We start from the raw sequence: 8,009 nt of genomic DNA, 5'->3' as shown, positions 1-8,009 counted from the left end.
TTTATTTTGTAGAAGAATGTACCGTGTTATTGTAAGCAAACTCTGCCAATGGCAAAAGAGTTATCCAATCATCTTGTTGGTAGTTAATGGTACATCTTAAATATTGCTCCAAAACTTGATTAACACGCTGTATTTGTCCATCAGTTTGAGGATGGAATGTCGAAGATAGTTTTATTTCTACTTTTAGAATCTTGAAAAGAGTCCGCCAAAATCTTGATACAAATTGAGTTCCCCTATCTAATATAATATCCTTGGATAATCCATAATAGTGATAGATATTGTCAAAAAAGAGCTTAGCTGTTTCTTTATCTGTGATAGATTTTGTACATAGTACAAAATATGCCATCTTGGTAAAATGATCTACTATCACAAATATAGAGTCATAAGAACCTGAGATTGGAAGATCCATGATGAAGTCTATAGAAACAGAAGACCATGGTTGTTTTGGAATAGATAATGGCTGAAGAAGTCCAAAAGGTTGATGACGAGGAGTTTTTGATCTTGAGCAAACATCACATGATTGTACAAAATCTTTGACTGCTTTTCACATTTGAGGCCACCAAAAATCCCTAGATATCAGCTCCAAAGTCTTATTATATCCAAAATATTCTGCTACTGGGAAGTCGTGACGAGCTTGAAGAATACGTAAACGTTGACGTATTACATGCTTTCCTGCTCGAGAATGCACCGGACGTCTGGCTGTAGAAGATAGTATGGAGATTCGCCAATAGTCACGCAGTCTATCAGTTTTTGACTGCTGGAATATAAATGACTACAAGAATACACCGTGAATCTATACGGATGCCCTTCGACTGCTCGCCGAAGTCCTTTTTGCCCCAGCCGGTAGGTCTCTAGACGTTACAGAGAATCCTGAACAACCCAAATTGTTAATCTTCGATACTGCTTTGTACTTACGATCTTGTATCCACTGACTGTCTTGTTAGATTAACCCAATAAATTTCATTCACTCCGCATACTCAATCTTATAGACACCTATTTACTTCTTCAATCACAGACGTAACTCGACTTCACAAAATAGTCAAGAGTAATCAAACCCACTTCATTAAAAATCCCGATTCACCATTACAACACTGACATCAGCAACGATTGCCTCAATCTTTCCAAAACACTTTGAAGAAAAAAAACCCAATTCTTTGTTTTTTTTCCCCGCTTCGAAGCATGAAGCTCCCCTCCGATCCTTCAAAAAAACCCCCATATAAAACCTTTTCTCTCCCCTCTCATTTCTTAACCTTAATTCTGAATTTCTTCAATCCTCCGTCTTGGATCCGGAATTGGCTCCTACCGTCAGAGCTTGGATCCGAAATTGGCTCTCGCCATCAAGGCTTAGATCCGAAATTGGCTCTCGCCGTTAGAGCTTTCTCCTCCATTTTTACCTTTAAGAGATCCTTTTACCAAAAACAACGTTCCCTGAAACGGCACAAAGAATAGGACAGCTTGAAATAGAATCGAAACCCCGTAATCGGGACCACATTGAATCGCTCAACCAATTCAAGTCTCATATTGGCTAAGAGTCCAGTAGTAAGACCCGGATGTTCCCGTAATTGGATCAAATTGGTCCTTCGCATCAGATTGGCTGAGGCCCGTAGTAAGACCTGGATTTTCCCGTAATTAGACTGCATTGGGTTGCCCGACCAATTCAGGTCTCATATTAGGTAAGAGGACCCAGATTGGATTCTTGAAATTGGATCCAATTGGCTCTTCGAACCAGGCTCACTCGTCGTGTGAATTGGTCCATTCCCTCCATGCTGACTCCCGTTATTGGAATCGAATGTAGCATTTCAGTATGCCTCGGCTGACTGTAACGGAGTGACTGAACCTGGCCACTCAATATTTGTACTGAAGTTGGTCGTTGCTCCCAATATTCGAGGTAACTGAATATTAATAAAAGTCCCCTTTCTTTATATTTTCACGATATACTCGTGTTACAACACGACATCCATCCCTCTGAACCTGTGCATCCTCCGGTATGCACCAATTTATCCAATTGCTGTTTGATTTAGAATATATCCTCTACGTGTTTGTCTAGTTCATCTTCGTCACCTTCATTATCCAAATCACTTTCAATCTCTTGTTGCGGAATCTCTATACCTTCATTAAGGTCTTCCATATTCATCTTCGCATGTCTTCGTTTAAATATTTTTACTTGCTTCCCTGCAATTGGTATTTTTAATTTTGTACCATCTAACTCTCGTAATGAGTAAGTCGCATTATCATGAACAGTTCTTACTACATATGGTCCAAACCAACGTTTTGAAAATTTCCGCAAAGTACTATGTTGATTATCCAGACTATTGTCATAAACAAGTACCCAGTCACCTTCTTCGAATGCTTTAGGTCTCAATCGATGTTGCTTATCGAATCGCGCCTTGTTTTGTAACCTTGCTCTTTTTAACCTTTCCAATGCTATCTGGACATCTTCCGATCTTTACTCCAATTATCGAATCTTAATAGCCAGAAGTTCTTCTCTTGTCAATCCATCTTCCCATGGTAGCATACTCCAAGTAAGTATCTTTTCTTCAATCGACATAATTGATTTTCGACCTGTCATAAGTTCTACTGGCATATATCATGTCACCGAACTATGTGTTGTTCGATCAACCCATAATGCAAATGACAAAAGCCGTGGCCACTCTTTAACTTTCCCATTACAAGCTTTTACTAATGCTTTCACAATCGGTGGGTGACCGCGTTCGCTTTTTGCATTCCCTTCTGGATTATAAGCAGTAGTCAGGGATAGTTTAACTCCACATCTTTCAAAGAACTTACGAGCTTCTTGTGCATTCAATTCTCCACGATTTGCAGTGATTTTTCCTATGCATCCGTAGCAGCAAATGACATCTTCAAGCAAAAACCTACAAATCCCCTCTGTAGATTTTGTCCTCAATGCTCTTCCTTCTACTTGATTTGATAAATCTTTAGGAGCTAAAACCAAATATCTCATCTGCCATAACCCAACTAGCATAATAACCAAATCAACAACCTATTTAAAATGAATAGTCAGAGGATACGTAGGATGAAGACCATCTCGATGTCGGATATTAGAATACGATTGACAGATTTCACATGACTCTACAAATGAGAACACATCTCGATACATATTTTTCCACCAATATCGTTCCTTGAGTTTAGCAAAAGTAGCCCAGATTCCTCTATGCCCTGCCCATACACTATCATGAAACTCCTTTAATAATTTTAGTTTTTCTTCCTTTTTGCCTATCACTCGTCGTGGCATCCTAATTCCTTTCTTCGGTCTCTTCCATAAGAATCCATCTCGAAGTAAAAATCCATATGCTTTTTTTCTTATTTGTTTGAATTTTTCTGTAGACCAATTCCCCTGCTTAGTCAAAGTATTCAAGTAATGACCAATATCCAATAATTCTCCTTCATAAGATTCTTCAAGAAATAGCTTGTCTCCCCTGTTGAGATTTGATATTGAATAGAATTTCAATCCGACGTCATCAATGTCTTCAACCATTTCGTCCTTCTTCTCGTATCTTGCTCGAGATAGCATGTCTGCTACTAAATTGTCCTTTTCAGTAACATGCTTAAATTCTGGATTTAGTGACTTAATATAAGCAATCTATCTCCACATTGTAATATCAAGCGTTGAATAGTTAATAATCATTCCAAGCAATGGCAAGCAATCTGTTTCAATTACTACTACTGCCCCAATCAAATAGTCCTTTTCAGCTTTCATAGCCGAAATAACTCCCCAAAGTTTTCTTTTGACTTGCGAATATGCACGCTGACGAATACTTAAAACTTTAGCCCCAAATCGAACTGTTAATCTATTCCCACTAGAATCATCTTGATCCATAGCCCATCCAATGGCGATTGGACTAGCGTCCACAGTAAGAATCATTGGTCTATTGCACTTATAATCAACCTTCCTCAATATTGGAGGTGACATCAATAATTTCTTCAATCTTTGCATTGTCTGAATATGCCTTTCTTCCCATTTAAATCGGTACCCTTGCGTAACAGTTCATATAATGGATCCGCTATGTGAGCATAATGAGGGATCCAGATTCGATAAAATACACATGCACCTAAAAACCTGTGAACCTCTGTTAAAGAATCACAATCCTCTTTCATCCTTCCAATTGCATCAACTTTAGTCGGATCTGGTTTTTCGGTAAGATCCACATAAATGTCCAACAATCACAACCTCTCGTACTCCAAATACGGACTTCATATCTGATAATGTAGATGAACTTCTAATGTAGTTAAAATCTTTTCACAATCTTGTATATAATCAACAACATATTTTCGACACCCCCTCGTATCTAAAGTTTCATCCTCGTCTCCTTCTCTGCACCTTTTTATAGGAACATCATCCAGAAAAGGCATAGTCTTTTCCGGAATAAAATCTCTCAATACCTTATTCATCCCATTCATCATATGCGCAACTGAGTTGGTCGCGCCTTGAGGAAGACTGCAAATTCTAACCAATCCAAGTGGTGTCCTCATTGTTGTCATATCTTTACTTCATTTGGCAAGTTGAAATTGATCATAACCTGAATACAAGTCATCCATTGAATAGATCGCCCTTCCAACAAACGCCTCAACAAATTCATCCACAATAGGTCCAATTCCTGCGTTCCTGACAGTTACTACATTCACCGGGTGCATATCTTGAATAAACCGTAGTGACCCATTCTTCTTAGGTACCGTAAACCATCGACTAGAATATGGTACAAACAAAGGTTTCAATATTTTTATGTTTATCTTTTCTTTTAATAGTTCAACCAATTTAGGTAAATGTGCACTCGGTATTAGAATCGGTCTTAGATTCCAAGGTACATGCGGTACAGTGAAGATAACCATAGGTGTTATAATATTCGGATCCACACACCCAATTTCATGAGATTCGAAAGCAAACGATCTACCTTGTTTAGCCAACATCTTTTTGAAGCAAGTAATTTCTTCCGGCAATAAAGAGCCATCAGAACCAATCTTCAATTCTTCAAAAGTCTCTTCAGTAAATTGATGTCCAATACTCATTGGATCTCTTAAACTTGCTTTTTTTGATGCTTCTCTCATTTGTTCTTTAGAATCTTCTGGTAATGGTCCGGCAACAGGTTTTACCTTCTTATCTGCCGTTTTATATCTCGTCTCTACAGTGACTTCTGGTGCTTGAAAAGATTCAAGTATGGTATAAACATCTCTTGAATGAATCTCAACAATCTTATCATTATCTCCTACCCCAATAGATGTAATCAATTCCAATGAATCTTCCAGTCCATTTTCTTCATAAACACCTAAAATCCTCTCATCATCTTGCAATGTACCTAACTTGCGTAATTGTCCTTCAATATCATATAATCTTTTTCTTTCTTTTCTTTCAAAATCATCAACTTTCTTATACATAATATTTCCATTCTCCAAAATAATAATAAAACTTGCATCAAAGGCACCTTCATCTCGCGAGAGTACCTCCTCTTTTGTACCTCCATAATCTTGCTTTATAGTGGTACCTCCCGAAAATCCTTAAATCCTTCAACAATCTTTGGCAATGGTTTCTCCCTCAACCTATCTCGATTCCGTTCATGGTTAAGAGGTACTGTTAGAAATTGTATAGCTTTCCTCCCATCTTTGCTACATACCCTTGCATAAGCAGAACCATCGTCAAGTACTTTTGTTTCCATCCGTGTTGCCGTAACATAAGGTTGTCCTAAAATCAACGGATAAGACATTGTATCTTGAACAAAAAAAATGTTGCTCCATCACAACATTCCCAGTCCGAATTTTAACATCTGGACAAGCTTCATATAATTCACCCCGTGTGTTATTAGCTGCTCGAATTGCCCATCCATGTTCTATATCAATTGGCCATTTTTGCTTCTTATAAAGATCTTTAGACATGAGATTTATTTCAGAACCATGGTCGAATAAAGCAACAATTGGTTCTTCTATATCTCCTACTTTCACCAATACCTCAGTAGCTGCCCTTGCCCAATGCTTTCGAGTATAATGGCTAAAAGCTTTCATTTCCTTATCACTATAATCTTCAAAACGTACTCGCTGATTATACCCATTCTTTTCATTTGTTGGTTGCTTGTAACCAATATCAACCTCTTCTTCATCTTTATATGTTCTTGCATCAATAGCATGACTCATTCCAGTTTCGCCCATTAATTGCGTCTTTCGCTTAATACTGTCAATGATAATATTATGAAACTCCTTCTTTGTAATTTCGAAGACTTCTTTCAATGTGTTTTCCACCTTAGCATTTAATATATGTTCTTCCAACATCCCTTTCAAATCTATTGCCGCTTCAATGTAAGAAAGTAGCTTATAAGCAATTGATTTGCCCTTATCTTTTGTCTCCCTTGTTTTTTCTCCCAATGATGCTGAGGTATCCTTTACAGGCAATTCTTGAGAAGCGGTCTTCCGAGCCTTGTTTCCTCGAGTTTGCCTCTTAGAAGAATTTCCTTCTCTTGTATCATCAAAATTTCCTCGTCTCTTTTCTTCCATCAAAGCTTCATGTTGGCTCTTAGCAATATATGCATGAACTGAAAGAGACTCAATAGGATCCTCCCAACCTGTTCCACCTTGTATTGTAGGTGCAATCCTTAATAACGCTTCTCGAGGTAAATTCCCTTCTTACATTGTAGAAAAGGCAAAAGTCCAAAACTCACTAGTTTCCGTACTTCCACCAAGGTCATCATCTACTCTAGCACCATAACTTGCACTTTCTCGTGCTGCTGTTTCATGCTCTTTTAGGTAATCTTGAATCAATGCTCTCATTCCTTCCTTGCCAAAATTGGTTTGAAGAAGATCCTCCCAATCTTTTAATGCTATCTTTCCATCTTTCCAGCAAATAATTTCTTCTCGTATCATATTATTAAATTCATTGCAATCTTTTCTAGTGTGTGAAGCATCATCACACCAAATGCATCTTTGTACATATCCTTGTTTTGAAACATTCTTCAAATTATTTGTAGAAGTATTCTCTTCAAGTCTTGCCAATTTGATTTAAAGATCTCGCATTCTTCGTATAATTTCTTCCATTTCTATATCTGCTTTCTTTGATAAGGATGTCGAAGGTTGAACTGTAGGCATTGTTGGTGGTGTTGTACGTACTGGAGCTTTGGGTGCTTGTACTGTTTTCGAAATATTGCTCCTATCCTTCCTCCTTTCTCTTTTTGTAAGCAACCCCACCGCATCTTCAACGTTCTTCCACTTTGTTGTCAATCCTTCATCTTCTTCTTTGTCTTCAAGAAGGAGTTCTAATTTCCCTTGCAATTCTCCATCAGCAGCTTGAAGAAATAGATCAACTTTGTTCGGCTCCAATGTCAATTTTTCTACCTTCGATAATTAAGAGTACTGCCTCTCAAATTTCCTTAGTAGCTCTGTTGCTTGCAAATTCTTATTGGGCCGTTCAATCCATTCGAGAAACAACTTCTTAGTAACGCGATCAGCATCTTTCAAGAAATATTTGTCTTTCAATGCATGTGAAAAAACCTCCCATGAATTCCCATAACGATCCGTAATCGATGTAATATGGTCTCTTATCTCTGATATCGTGGCAAGTCCAAATAGTTCAACCATTTTCTTCTCAGAAACCTGATTTAATTCCATTTTACAAACATAACATCTTAAATACCTTGAAATATTCCTTCCATCAAATTGATCAATTTTATTGACCACTGCTTGCAATGCTTTGGTTGCCAAAGCTTCCTTTCGGTCATTACTTTGCTGTTGCTGCATTGATAATGAGAAGGCTTGAAACATACTAGCAATAGACGGATCCATGTGCATACCTTGTCCTTTAGAAGAATCGCCACCAGAAACTCCTCCCAAAGATCCTTCAAAATTTTTATTTTTATTTTTCATAAAAATAAAAATAAAATCAAACGAAATCCAATACCTTCCACCTCAAGCTTTCATGTGGGGTTCACCACTTATGTCGTATTAGGTGCTGTCTTGTTCGGGAATACACTGGGTATGTGGCTGTGGAAGGTTTAGTTGTTTTAGTAAATAAT

Source organism: Physcomitrium patens, chromosome 17 (genome assembly GCF_059467195.1).
Source record: "Physcomitrium patens ecotype Gransden chromosome 17, ASM5946719v1, whole genome shotgun sequence".
Classification (NCBI taxonomy): Eukaryota; Viridiplantae; Streptophyta; class Bryopsida; order Funariales; family Funariaceae; genus Physcomitrium; species Physcomitrium patens.
This window is presented reverse-complemented; position numbering follows the sequence as displayed.